The sequence below is a fragment of the Vulpes lagopus genome, chromosome 1 (genome assembly GCF_018345385.1).
Source record: "Vulpes lagopus strain Blue_001 chromosome 1, ASM1834538v1, whole genome shotgun sequence".
Classification (NCBI taxonomy): Eukaryota; Metazoa; Chordata; class Mammalia; order Carnivora; family Canidae; genus Vulpes; species Vulpes lagopus.
Genome location: NC_054824.1, coordinates 176850734 through 176865857, shown reverse-complemented (window position 1 = coordinate 176865857; position 15124 = coordinate 176850734). Strand labels below are relative to the sequence as shown.

The 15124-nt window shown below is 48.0% G+C and overlaps 1 protein-coding gene across 2 annotated transcripts in view; it reads right to left on the bottom strand.

The window, feature by feature from the left end:
* KCNH1 (potassium voltage-gated channel subfamily H member 1) overlaps positions 1 to 15124 on the bottom strand; it is a 375869-nt gene that overhangs the window by 70394 nt on the left and 290351 nt on the right. The gene's annotated exons all lie outside the window — the stretch shown is intronic.

The window sequence follows — 15124 nt, the reverse complement described above, 5'->3', positions numbered from 1 at the left end:
GAAGGGTTTCCTGGGGAGGGCTTCATGGAGGAGGCATCTTTGAGCTGTGGCTCTACAGAGGGGGAAAGTTTGGTCTGGGATCAGATCCTCCCAGGCCCTCTTTGATGTGGTAAAGGCAAGGAATTGGGAGGAGAGTGGTGGGAAAGGTTACCTGGGAGGGTCAGCTTACAGGTTAGGATTTGGGCTGGTGTGGAGAAGACCAGACCAGGACACCCATGAGCTGGTGGAAAGTTCAGAAGTCACATTTATGAGACCGTCTTTGGGGGAAGCCTCAGGAGGGCTGTGCCAGGCCAGGGCCAGATGCCTACTTACAGGTGAAGAAAGCAGTTAGGTGGTTACACAACAGATGACCAGAGAAAGGTGGAGCCAGACACACGATTCAACTCATAGGAATTTTCAACAAGAGCCAGGAGAGGCCGAGTGTGCAGTAGGGTAACCAGTTTGCCCAGGACTGAGGAGTTTCTCAGGATGTAGAACATTAGATGCTGTAACCAGGACAGTCTCAGCCAAATTGGGATAACCTGTCACCCTGGTGTGGAGGGTGTGGGACACCGAGGGAGTAGCCTGGCCCAACGGTACCTGCTGGAGAGACATGAGAAAGACAGGCTGGCTGAGAGCGTGGGGCTGGAATCCCCACTTCTGGACTTGAAGTGCAAAGGCAGGTGAGTGGCAACTGAGTTGTGATTCTAGTAGTTTCGATTATCATCTACTCAGTGGCAGGCGCTGCATGAAGACATGCAAGGAATAAAAATATGAATAAGACCCCCAAAACCCCAGGAAACATTGGATATGTGCCCAATCATACAGGAAACCATGAGTGCTACAGCCTCTAAAGAACCAAACAAAATACCATGGAATGATGAATTAGAGAAGAGAGAGATTTCCAGCTGGAACTAGACTGGGGGAGGCTTTGATCTAGAAGTAGAATCTGAGTAGGGGTCTTGATGACTGGGTTGGGATCTATGGGGGGAGGTGAGGTAGGGTGAGTGGTTCTCCAAGCCACAGGACACAAAACATTCTGGAACTGTCAGTGTGTCTGGGCGTCCAACACAAGCATGAAGGTGCAATCTGCTCTGCAGCTGGAAGTATGTGCTGACATGAGATCACTGGGTCTGGACTTTATTCTGAGGTTGTAAGGAACCATCAGAGGTTTCTAGAATGAGAATATGAGAGATCAGAGCTGGGAGGTTGACCAGAGGTTGTCCTTAACCATCTGCAGTGGGTATTACTAACCAACATCTCACAACCTGCCGTCTGCCAGCAGGAACCTCTCTCTAATGTCAACACAAGGCTCTTTCCTGAGATCCTGGTGCTTTCTGTATTTTGTCAATCTCTTTCAATAGAGTTCCATTGGGTTCTAAGTAGACTACTCATGAGAAAAGCACAGGAAAATAGTTCAGTCTAAGATTCAAAGGAACTGAGATTAACCAAATGCTTGGACCTTATTCCAAGAACCATCCAGGAGAAGGAGCATGGCTTATACAAGAATATTCCTTATGGGAGGAAAAAGAAATTGCTGGGAGGGGACTCAAGGAGGAGGAGGAAGAAGAAGAAGAGAGGGAAGAGGGGGAGGAAAAGAGTGATATCATGAGTTAAAAGGCACCACCCCCCCCCCCCGGGGCACCTGGGTGGCTCAGTAGTGGAGTGTCCTTGGTTCAAGTCGTGACCCTGGGGTCTGGGGACCGAGTCCCGTATCGGCCTCTCCTCAGGGAGTCTGATTCTCCCTCCACCTATATCTCTGCCTCTCTCTCTTGTGTCTCTTATGAATAAATGAAATCTTTAAATAAATATTTATTTATTTAAATTTTAAATAAATATTTATTTATTTAAATAAAGCTGGGGGAAAAAAAGGCACCTTCCCAAAATATATGTGCAAGTCCTAAATCCCAGTACCTGTACATGTGACCTTATTTGGAAATAGGTGGTTTGCAGATGTAATTAACGTAGGAATCTGGAGATGAGATCGTCCTGGAATTAGAATCAGCCCTGAATGCAACAACCAGTGTCTTTGTAAGAGGTAAGAGAGGTTGGTTTGACACACAGAGGAGAGGGATGAAGGCCATCTGCATACAGAGGCAGAGACCGGAGTTATGTTTCCACAAACCAGCAAATGCCAGGAGCCACCTGAAGTGGGGAGAAGCAAGGAAGGATTCTGTCCTAGAGCCTTCAGAGGGAGCATGGCCCTGCTGACATCTTGACTTTGGATCTCCAGCCTCCAGAAACGTACGGGAGTACATTTCGGTTAAGCCACCCAGTGTGCGGTAATCTGTGACAACAGCCACAGGGAAGTAAGACACTTGGGGATGCCCTGGCTGAGTGCATGTCAGGAGGTGGAAGGGAGACAGCACGGTGCCACTCTCCAGAAGCTTCCGATCAGATGGTTTTCTTTTCCTTGGCAAGCTCAAGACTGATGAGGAAAATCTGAGACTCGTACCACACCAGACACATGCAGACAGTAGGAAAGACAGGCAGATAAGGTGGAGGCGAAGTCAACAACCAAAACTTGGGAGACTTGACGCCACTGCTAGCCTAAGAGAGCTCCAGGCCAGCTCCTCTGGGGGGCTGCTCCTGGCCTGAGGGGGGTGGGGAGTAGCATCCGCCCCGGACATTTGTTCCCAAGCTTCAGGCTGGGATCCTGGATGGACTGCTTCCCACTGCATCCATGGAGGAGTACCTTTTGTCTCTTGAACCAAAGCCCAGGATCCTAAATTACCTATAATAAACTCACTGGGGGGTTGTAGCCGTGAGTTATTTGTACATCTCATCAGAGGTCCCTGGCCTACAAGGTCCTGCACTTAGAGTATATAACATGTACAGTCTCCCTTCTCCTTCCGCCACGCTATGCTCTGCCCACGGTAATTACTAAGGATCTGGGGCTCTGGCCAGTAGCCCCAAAAGGGGGCATTTACCTTCTGTAAAGCACACACATGGACAAGTAACAACCAGCTACACATGGCAGTCTACAGGGCTATCACACTTACAGATGTCAGGCCCATCTTTACTTCTAACCCAAAGGAGAAAAAAAACTTCCCTAGCCAAGCAGAGCTGACCCCACAACCCCAATGGGATGCTGGGGGTGACTGGATCCAGCAACTGGTTGGTGTATCATCCAGTGTCCTTTAGGACTAGGCATGTGCATGCACACACACAGCAGCAGCAGCAGCGCTGGCAGACGGACCAGTCCCCTGGGAAGCCTGCAAACTTCTGGGCAAGGGTGCCCGAGGGGCGTGCATGCTCCCATGCATGGGAGCCTGGCTCTGCAGTGCCTGGCTCTGCAGAAGGAGACGGTAGCCAGAGCTCTGCGCAGGGACACAGGGACAACCACTTGTGCTCTGGCCTCCCGTGTGGGCCCGGAGTGCACAGAGCAGGAACGAGCCGTGGGAGAAAGGGAAGGACGAAGCGCAGAGCGCAGGGTACGGATGTCGCTCTGCCATCAGGGGTGCTGGGACCCCTGGATGGGGAGGCGCTGCTTGAAATGGTTGGTTATAGATTCCGAGCAGCTTTGTTGCCCGTGACCACAGGGAATTAGGAGCTGCCGCCAGTGCCAGTTAGCAAGCCCTTGAGCCCAAAGCGTCCCTGTTCAGGTTCTAACCTGAGACCAACATCAGAGCGGAATTAGGAAAAGCTTCAGCAGAAAGTCCAGGATGATAATCCTGGCAGCTTCCCAGCTGCCTCAACATGCAGCCTAATCGCGAAACAAAGCCACGCTGCTGTGACATTCATCTGGCCCTGGGGTGGAAGGATCGGGGAAAACTGGGTTTGGCAGAGCAGCTCTTCCATGGGGTCTGGGGTCAGCAAAGGCATGTGCCTCCCAGGCCAAGGTCGGCTGTGCAGAGCAGGTGCCAGGTTCCCCTCTTCTGTAAATGCCATTTGCGAAATCTACTCAGCCTCCTGATACTCTCCAGGCACAGGTGTCCTTGGTCCTGACTTCTCCAGCCCCTTTCTTTCCCTTAGCCCGGCTCTTGCCCCAGCTCCTCGCTGTCCTGGGGCAAAAGAGAGGAGCGTAGCCCAGATTTCCCGAGTCCTCCCAAGCCAAGTGTAAATCAAGTGGGGAGGACACGAGAGAAAGGCGGCACCCTTCGCACCGCCTGAGCCTTGTATAATCATGTCATCATCTCTTTTATGAAAGCAAGTTCAGTCAAATTCCTACAGCAGAATTCCTCCAAGCGCTTGAGTGAGGGACTTTGGGGAAGGAAAGTGGCCAGTTTACCTGCACAGCATAGTTCACCCGCTAGCTGCACTCCTCAGCGATGCGCTTCGCTTTGTCAGGCTTGTCAGTATGTTTTTAGTTGCAATATAATCAACATGCCACGTTCTATTCATTTTAAGCATATGATACCATGATTCTGTATTTGTATATATTGCAAAATGATCATAAGTCCAGTTAACACCCATCACCCAGGATTTGTAGCATTTTAAATCATTTCTTATGCCTACAGGTATTCCATGTTATTTTGCCATCTTCCCGTCACCTGCCGTAGATTTGTCCCAAGCCTGGGGAAGTCCCTCACTGGGACCCAGCTTCACTTCTCTCTTCATCCAGGTGGTTACAGAGGTCCCACAGGGTTAGGATACACTCTCACACCTCACCTACAGGAAGTGCTGAATGTCTCCAGGCCGAGGAGGGCAGGATTTTAGGTGCTGTACTCTGAATAAGTAGCCTCTTTTAGAAATTCATACCCTGTGAACCAGAGGCTGTTTTCATGTCTGGCTTAAGCATTTGCAAGAAGTGTGCTGGGAAACGCAGCAGAGTGAACGCAGGAGCTGTCTGCAAATTGCTCTCCCAGGGATAAAGCACCATCTTCCGCATGCCGCCTGGAGCAAGGGGCTTTTTAAAAATTAAATCTGTCATGGAAAATATGCTGTCTCTTGCTACTTCAGGCCGCTCGGAGACAGTCAGGTGGATTTTGAAGCCTGGAAAGCAAGAGGTTTGAGGGGCTGCTGGGGTCTTATGACATCAGCGGGTACAGTGGGAAGAGGGTGGAAAAGGTGTCAAGCTCGCTTGGGTCCCTGAAAGCATCATGTCCTTCCTCCATGTCAGTCTCCTTCTTGTTGGGGTCTCTAGGCACCTCCAGGAAAGTCAAACCCTGTAGCTGAAGCTGCCCTACCCTGTAAGTCTGGGATAGCCCCCAACTGGAGTCTTCAAGACCAGGTGAGTAAAGAGCAAGAACAAACCTTGGGGGCGAGGAAACTGAGCAATAGCTTCCCTCGGGAGGTCCTCTCTTCCCAGATTCTTACGGATCAGTGATTTAGATTCACTGTTCTCCATGATCCATGCAAAGACATCTTCCTCATTGAGTATCGGTCATTTAACCAACCATCTGTGCCTGTCCACCATGAGGCACAGGAGTACCTACAAAAGACTGTATCTCTCCCAGTCAGGTAAATCCCCCCACCAATATCCATCTCAAAACCACCTTCTTACAGCCTTTGCTAACTACTCCTGGGCTAGAAGAGGCCTTAGACTCAAGGCCACCACATCTGCACTCTGACGTCAAGACCTCTCCCCGGCCCTGACCAACACGGGAGCCATGGCCTGATCTTCAGGGGCATGTCCAGCTGCACATCTCCAGTCGAGTGGCACCCAAATGAGAGCTGAAGGTCACTCCTGTGGTCTCTCATGATGGACTGGAACAAATTGCAGCTTGGCCACAGATCATCACAAGATTACTCTTCTTCTGTGGTAACAGAGCTGACCCACATGCCAAAGAGAAACTTGTCAGGAGGATCACTCTGCCTCTTTCTGCTCCCTCATTGGACTATGTGACTCAACAGCATCCCCTTCTCCTTTCTCTGGACAAATAGCAAACATTCAAAAGCCATCAGCCATCTAGCCCTGTGGTGCCTCCATGAGGCCCAGATGCCCTTAGGTGTGCCAGTCAATGGTCTGCTCTCTAATAAAATCATACAGGAGACAGGCAGGGCATGATATGGCTTCCAAAGCCATCCTTTGGTTGACAGCCTCCTCCCAGGGAACTGAGGCTTATTAACCAGGGCTGCTAACCCAGAACAATGAAGTGGGATCCCCATTTAGAGGAGGGGCACAAAAGCAATCATATGGTCTTGGCAATTGCCAGACTTGGGCTCAAACTCCAGCTCCATTTAGCTTATTGGACCTGGGGCAAATTATTTCACCTAATTGAGCCTTAGTTTCTTTAGCATCTTAGTGAGATAATGATGCATATAAAGGCTTTAGTACATACTTGGCCTGGGAGATACTCAATAAAATGGGGGTGATTATTATTACCTTACGCTGACATCAGTGGTACCTACAGCAATAACAAGAAGGGGGCACACTCCCAGTATCGGTTGGTGTACTTGTATGTTCGTTTGCTGGTTGGATGGATGGTTGGTTGCCTCACTTGTTCATTCCTTCATTTCAGTGAATGAATGCTTACTTTGTACCAAGCTCTAAAAGAGCTGATCAGGAAAGAGAGGTGAATCAGGCAGACAAGCCCCAGCCCTTACAGAGCTTCTAGACTGAAAAAAAAAAAAAAAAAAAGACCTCCAGTGAGCAGTTCATTGGAAGTATGACAAGAGCTACAAAGAGAAAGTGACTGGTACTTACGGAACCAAAAGCCAGGGGGCCTCACCTACACTAGAGAGATTAAAGAGATGCTATATGCAGTCAGGGCCCCATTGTGGATTCAGAGCTTCACTTTAGGAGCCTAAGTTAAATACAGGCAGGACAAAGCCATTAAGAGACACTAGTAATGAGTAAATTGCAACCAACCAAGTTTGCAATGAGAAGCACCAAAATTGGGTGGGCCCAATGACACACATTGGTCTGGTATGACACACATCATACCAGAAAACATCCACATGGACACTGGGCTGGAATAGATTTTGCGTGTGAGCTCCTGAGGCAGGTGTTCAAAGCCCCTTTCGTGGGGCTGAACTAACATTTGCTTCCATTAATCTAACATCTTAGAAGGTAGTCATTATTTATGACAGGTCTCCTGGGTTGAAATCCTAACTCTCCACTTCCTGAAAGCACAGGCTAGAATAAAAACCTCCATGACTCACTGGCAAAATTCATGAGAACATGTTCAAAGCCAAAGAGCAAATTTTTAAGAGTGGAAGGAGCACTTAGATGGGAACAAGGGAGCACGGAAACATGGCAGATGGGGTAGGACAGGAAATTTGACCGGGCCAATAAGGAACTGGTGGAGCCAGGGTGAACACATCCCTTAGCAGCCTTTTACTAGCACCTATGTCGCCAGCATGACAAACTTCGCATTGGTAACATGAGGCCACTGCTCACTAGAAATGAATGGGCCACTGGGCACTGGAGGGGAGGTGGGGAGAAAGCTCAGTTCAGGAGGACGCTCAGAAAGCAGGGAGACTTTGCCAGCAGTCTCAGCTCAGGACTTCCCTGGGGACCGAGCGAGTAGGATTCCCATTGCTAGAGTTATCATTGGCTTCTTGGTGTCTGGTTTTCACAGACACGAGCCGTCCATTCTGCAGGTCACTGACCATTTAAGCCAGAAGAGACACTGAAGAGCGTCTCGTCCCTGTTTCCTAAAGAGGTTCTGCAACACACCAGCTCGGACGGATGTTAATGGCTATACCAGAGTAGACAGTAGAAACTTGCCGGTGTAAATCAAAAAAGGGTTCAGGGGGCAGATTAATGTGCACACTGCTGGACTCAACATCTGAGACCTCGGCAAGCCAGCTTGCTCACCAGGGGACAGAACTCGTGATCTGAAACTCATTAGCACTACACGACTTAATATGACTCAATCACGTACTTCTAAGAAAATGTTAGGCAGGTGCGTTACTCTCCAAAGGACTGCACTGGCCCCATGTTGCTCTAAACCTGGATAGATCTTTTCTACCTTGTGGGAGACACTCTATGTAATAGGGCATCAAGGTTGATAAGGGGTAAGATCAATTACAACCGCCCTCCCCCAGCACCTCCTCCACATTGGACTCTACCTACCACTCCCTCTCCCCATTCTGTCACAGGAAGAAAGCAAGCTCTGTGATGAGCCCAACACAGTCATCCTTTACCAAACCCCACTCATGAATCGCCTGTGCTTTTGATGCTACCTGGGAGGCCCAGGCCCAGAGCTGAGAATCATCAGTCTGAGAGAGTTCTAGGTGTTAAATTTCAGCCCCTACCCTCCTTTTAAAACTTTTTAGCACCTGATGGGGCCTCTTCATTTCCAGAAAAGCTGAGCTCATCCATAACAATAGTGAGAGCAACACATATGTTGGTGAACTTGCTATGACAAAGTACCCTTCTAAGGTATTATTACTGTCCCTATATTATAAACGAATGAATTGGGGCCCAGGGAGTTTAGGTAACTGGCCCAAGGTCACTAGGGAGAGTCAAGATTTGAACCCAAGGAGTCTGATTCCAGAGTCCATATTTGTAACCGTCACTTTCCTTATTTCATGAGCCACACTTTTATGGCTCCTGCTCTCTTTCTTCATTCTGCTACTCCCATTCCTATGGATAATGGAAGGAAGGTAACTTGACTGTGCACCCGCTATGTGCAAGGCACTGTGCCTGGCCCATGATTATCCTTCCCATAGCTACCTTCTGGAGTAAACACCATGACTCCACAGAAGAGGAATGGCTTGTTCACTCTCCCCCTGCACCCTCACTCTCAGCAATCGTGTGGCTGAGCCCAGATGCCGAGATCTAGCTTCAAAGCCCCCACCCATTCCAGAACCTTATTGCTTCTTTGGGAATCACCACATATACCCTAGTCACCTGCAGTTCAAGCTGATTCATTACCAATCATGGAGTGCTTTCATTGTCTCCCACCCCTCAGGGATCATGATGGGGCCCTGCTATATGTTTTTAGGGTACTAGGGAGGATCCCTAAGGATCCATGGAAGTCGACACAGGTTCCTAACATCATCCCTTGATCCTCTTGAGAGAAAAGGAGCCTGGCTTTGATTTTTATGTTGCTGTCCTGAAAGAATTATGGTCCTATCACTCACATCATCTGTCCCCTTCCCCCACCCCTAATTCCAACACCCTGATTTTATTATCTTTATAACTTGACAGTCTAATAGATGATTTTAATTCCACAGAAACCCTCACTATGGAAGGCTGACAAAAAAGATATGGGCTATGTAGAGATCATTTTTAAACCTTGGGTGTGATGATTCAGCGGGGAAGGGGATACATTTCCAAGCACCCGGCCTTGTGATCTTTTTTTCCATTTACCAACTTCCACAAGAATTTGTGCAGAAAGAAAACTGAGAGGCTTTCCAGAGCAAAGCTCTTTTTCCAAGACTCCAGTGCTCTCACCTTCTCCTCTCAGAAGAAAATGCCCTTTGGTTACCGGGGAGGGCGGTGGCTAGAAATGTATGTACAGTATTCAAGAGAGCTCACTATGGCAACCTCAGTTGCCGAAAATAGGCATTAGGAGGCCCCTGCTTTGAAGCCACTAGTAACTTATGTCTCAACTGGCTCCCAAACTCACTAGGTTGGGGCCTTATCAAGCTAAGAAAAATCCATCCTGGAACAAATTGCCATAAGCATGAGCTACACGAAGCATACTCAAAACCACAACACTGGCTTTAAAACTAAAGCCCCACGCACAGAATGAGAACCACCCGACCAATTACCTACATGCCAATTATCCCAGGCGCTGAGTGTCATTAATTACCTAATTACTTGTCTACAATACATCATGTAATTGTGGTGCATTTTCTCTACTGTCCTAACGATGAGCAGGAGGACCCGAACTCCTAGCTAGCGCCTGGGAAGGGAACCCTCAGCCCAGGTTAAAAGGCCAGTAGAGCCCCTGACTAAAGGAAGCCAGTGAGACACTGATTAAAGGAAGGGTCTGGTTCTAAACAAAGGGGAGCAAAGCATGAACCCAGAACTTCTCAGTCGGTAGGTGGAAGGAGAGAAGGGGCGGTGGAGACAGGGTGCAAACAGGTACCGAGTGGTTCCTCCAGGACCTCTGTTGCTTTTTTTAATGCATTATGATCTTCTAAGTAGGAGAGACTTTTATTAGACACTTTATACAGATGAGCTGAGAACTCATCCATATAAATTTTACGAAGGGCGCACAGCTAGTCAGTAGTCAAAACTAGGATTCAAGCCCAGGTCCCTAGCCCTAAAGCTGGTGCCCTGTTTAGCAAGGTACCAATATCATGGTTAGCCTACTGCTATGCCTCTCCCTGGCTGTGGTGTGGCTGTCACTCTGAGGGAGAAACTTCTCATGTCCCAAACTGGGATATGACCTATGATTTACTGTAGAAGTCCGTCCGTCTCTCTGTCCCTCCTTTCCTCCCTTCTTCCTTCCTGATCTCCTTCCTTCCTTCCTTCCTTCCTTCCTTCCTTCCTTCCTTCCGTACAAGTGCCTGAGTGTGCTGGGAGATAGTGAAGATACTTTGGAAATAATTTGTGCCATCCCTGGAAAGTCAATAAATTGGGAGAAAGCAGAAGGCAAAGAACACCAATATGGGAAAAGCAGAGAATCATTCAGGCTTTACTGCACGATGCAATGCTGCTTAGCATCAGGGGCTCCAGCAGGGTTTGGAATCTGCCACTTACTGGCTGTGTGACCTTGGAGAAGTGATTTTCTTCTCCACAGGGTCCAGGTTTACTTCCTTGAGAAATGGGACTGACACTATAACGCCACGAGGCTGTTCTCAGGACTGGATGAGCTGACCTAAAACACATCCTAACTTTGCGCTGTAGGTTGCCTCTTGCACAATTATCAGGAGTTGATAATTGTATTATTAGTATTTTTGCAAAGCACTGAGTACAGATAAAAGACCACTCAGGGCCTGGAGGGAAATGCCCAGAGAGCCTTGCACCCTAGAATGACAAGGGTCTAGGATGAGGAAGGCTTCATATTTCCCTTTTCTTTTTTTTTAAGATGTTATTTATTTATTTATTTTAGAGAGAGAGAGAGAGAGCATGAGTAAGGAGGGGAGGGAGAAACAGGATCCCCACAGGGCAGGGAGCCCGACTCGGAGTTTGATCCCAGGACTCAAACCATGACCTGAGCCGAAGGCAGACACCTAACCGACTGAGCCACCAAGGTGCGCCTTTCCTTTACTTTTCATGGACAACCACATGCCACATCCCTTAGAAGAAGAAACAAGGATGCTATGCTTTCCTCTTGGCAAAACCCTGACTCCCTGGTGACTGACCTAAGATGTCGGAACAGCCTAGTTTTTCCCTCCATGAGCGAAACTAGCCAAAATAGTGAGTGCTGACCTCTCACCTGGTGGGAGCCGAAGAGACAGTGGGGCCAGCAGCCCACCAGCATCCCAGAGCAGCTGGCACCTCCTCTGCTGCAAGAGTGACAGAAACAACATCCGCCCCACAGAATGTTCTATAGAGCGAGTACCCTATATAAGCAAAAGCAGAAGAAATGTCTTCTCTTTCTTTTCCAAAAGGCACATGATAATAAAGAACAGAGTGGAGTAAGGTGTCAAGTGGATAAAACAAAATAATAATAAGTCACAACGTAACTGAGCACGTACTGTGTGTGAGACCCTTTGTGTGAGCGCTTTGCCAGTACGATCTTATTTAATCCTCACCATGATGCTACAAGGTAGGACTTCTCATCACCCTCATTTCACAGATGCGGAAGCACTGACAATTTGCAGAAGCACTAAGCGGCAGCGGCAGGACACAGACCCGGGTCTCACCTGGCTCAGTGTCCACAGACAAGGAAAACCAAAGTCAAAATGCTGGATTGGCTTCTGGGTCCTGCCTCTCTCCTAGCCTGTGACTTCAGGTAAGTCTTTGGAGGAAACAGAGGAAGCTGACAGGTCCCTTCCTGAGTTGGGTCCCAAGAGCAGTGCCATGAGCAGGGTGGTGCTCACACGCACAGATTTGGGGATATAGGGGTGAGGCTCAGAATGCAGAGGCCAGGGGATCCCTGGGTGGCGCAGCGGTTTAGCACCTGCCTTTGGCCCAGGGAGCGATCCTGGAGACCCGGGATCGAATCCCACGTCGGGCTCCTGGTGCATGGAGCCTGCTTCTCCCTCTGCCTATGTCTCTGCCTCTCTCTCTCTCTCTGTGACTATCATAAAATAAATAAAAATTTAAAAAAAAAAAAGAATGCAGAGGCCACGAAGCTTGGGAGAACCAGCAAGAGGTCTGAGTCGTTTCCAGCTCCATTTCTTTCATTACTAACCCATCTCTGGGACCTTTCTCTAAAAGGTCATGCTTGTGAAATGTGGGCGGTGGGAAAATGGAGAAGAGACTGGATGGCCACACACGCACCTTCCATCTCCGAGTTTTTGCTGTGCACTAGAGAACGTCTACAGAACCACCCAACTCTCCAAACAGATGTCAAAGGCACTATGTTCTCAGGAATCTTTGCAAATAACACTCGATTTTGCCAAGATAGAAACAGCCACAAGAATACACTTCACTTTGCCAGAAAAAAAAAATAGCTCCAAGAATAATTCATGCATGTAATGTTCTTGTCTTCTATGCCCTATGTAACTACGAATTAATTCTCAGAAGGACACAATGAGAGATTACAATGGCAACACCAAAATGACAAGCCTCCTTTTTCCAAGAAAAAGAATGACTACCTCTTCCTATAAAGGATCTCACTACAATTGTCTTGGATCCATACCAGACTCATAGGCATTTGTAATTGGAAGAACATGTGAAGGTCAACTGATTGGACTCTCCATCTCCGAGGGTACCTAAGGAGTGTTGAAATACCTTAAGGACCACTCGGCACTGCCTACTTGGACACCTCTGATCCTTCCCAAATTCTTTCTCACGCTTTTTACAGCTTGGATGCTTCCTCTACACCTTGTGGCCATACAGACCCAACCCCCCTTCACATCATTCCTTCAAAAATGCCACCCCCTGAGGCTTTCTTTCTGCAAGAGTTGTCAATCATTCTGTACTTACAAAAACAATCTGACCACTGAGGTGCTGCCGTGTTTGTTGTTGTCCTTGTTTCTTTTTTTTTTTAAAAAAAAGACAGATTTATTTGATCTACAATTATTCCAAAATGATTACTACTCCAAATAACCCAAACTGTGCTTTTTTTCGACCTATATTATCCAACACTGAAAGCTGATTATAATCAACTTGCTTTCATAAAAAGAAGGAAAAAAAAAAGATTTTAGAAGAATCCACATGGCTAAAAGGACAGCCAGAAAGCATTCCATGTTCCCAAATAAACAAGGAAAAACCATGGATGCACCACTTCTCCACTATTGCCCATTCCCCACTCGAATCTAAATGACCCCCTTTCAAATCACAGACGCATAAGAATGATCCAGCCACAACCTCACAGTTTACAATGTGGAAACTGAGACCCAGAGATCCCATCTCTTTCTCCTTGGCATCCTCGAATGTTTATCAATCCTCTGTACTGGGTTAGACACTGGGGATGCCAAGGTCATGAGGCCTTGCCCTCTCAGGTCTCTGAGCAGGGACTCACACACAACAATACAATTAAGGGATTTATTTAAGATTTTATTTTATTTATTTGAGAGAGAGCGCATGTGAGAGAGAGCACAAGCAGAGGAGAGAGGGAGAAGCAGGCTCCTAGCTCAGCAAGGAGCCCAAGATGGGGCTTGATCTTAGGACCCTGGGATCATGGCCTGAGCTGAAGGCAGATGCTTAACTGACTGAGCCACACAGGTGCCCCCAATTAAGGGATTTATTTTATTTTATTTAAGATTTTATTTATTTACTCACGAGAGACACAGAGAGGCAGAGACATAGGCAGACAGAGAAGCAGGCCATGCAGGGAGTCCGATGTGGGACTCAATCCTGAGACTCCAAGATCATGTCCTGGGCTGAAGGCAGATGCTTAAACGCTCAGCCACCCAGGCATCTCAAGGTTATTTAAATAGGTAGAAGCAGGGGCACCTGGGTGGCTCAGTTTGTTGAGCCTCCAACTCTTGATTTCGGCTCAGGTCATGATCTCAGGGTCGTGTGAAATCAAGCCCTGTGTAGGGCTCCATGCACTGAGTGTAGAGCCTGCTTAAGATTCTCTCTCTCCCTCTCCCTCTGCCCCTCCCCACACTTGTGCATGGATGGGCTCTCTCTCTCTCTCTCTCTCTCTTTTTCTCAAAATAAAATATGTGGAAGCATATTGTTGGGGCAACTTAATGATAGGCATTTGAAGCTTTGTACAAGGAACTTGAAAGACAAAAAGCTATTTCCTTCCTCTGTGCCTTGGCTTAAACTGTCCCTCCAAATCAAACACCTGCCTCCTCTCTTTGTTTGGCCAACCCAATCCTATAAGATTCAGCTCAAATACCACCCCCCACAACGCTTTCTTCCCAACTCTCCCTTTAGCTGCCCTCCTCTTTCACGCTCCCACAATATCTCGTACAAATCACACTCACTGTACTTAGCATCACATACTGCATCTATCTTTCTTGTGTTGATCTTCTCTGTTAGATTTTAGGTTGCAGGAGATAGGGACCTGAGTGTTATTCAGCTCTATATGTCTGTCTCATTCAGCTGGTGCATACTGGGTTTGATGAATGAACAAATAAACATCTTAAGGGTTAAGATGTTTTTAAGGGTTAACAGGTGTTTGTCATACACAGAAGGAAAAAAGAAGGATGCTAGGCTGAGGAAGCCTGATGCAGAGGCCCAGGGCTCTGAGGGTGTGGTGTGCTTGCAGAGCTGTGCAGAGCTCTCATGGTGGGGGTGTTCAGGGTGCCAGAGAGGGGGATGGGAAGAGTGGCTGAGGTCGGGGCTTGGGGATTAAGTGAGGGTCGAGGTGAAAAGCCACAAAGCCACCCTGAAGTGTATAAGTGTATAGACATTATCTTAAAGTTGGGCGGGGGATGGGGGGAGGGCAAAAGTCTGTACAAGGAAGTAACATGATCCAATTAGTTTTTAAGGTCACACAATTGGCCAAAGGAGGAAGTACTACATTGAGTACTGGCCACCAAGGCAGGAACCTACTGTATGGTGCAGGACACAGGGAAGGTCCGTATCGGGGTGCTGTGTCCCAAGAGCTCGGGGTGAGCCCCAAGGATGGAAGTAAAGTGTGGGCCCAGGTTTGAGACTAGGTGGAACCAAAAGGATTTGATTAGTAACCTGAGTATGGGAGAGGGGGGAGAAGCATCAACCATGATGCCAGCGTTTCTAACCTGGAACACCAGGGCGACACATAGTCAACAGAGAAAGGACCATGAGAAG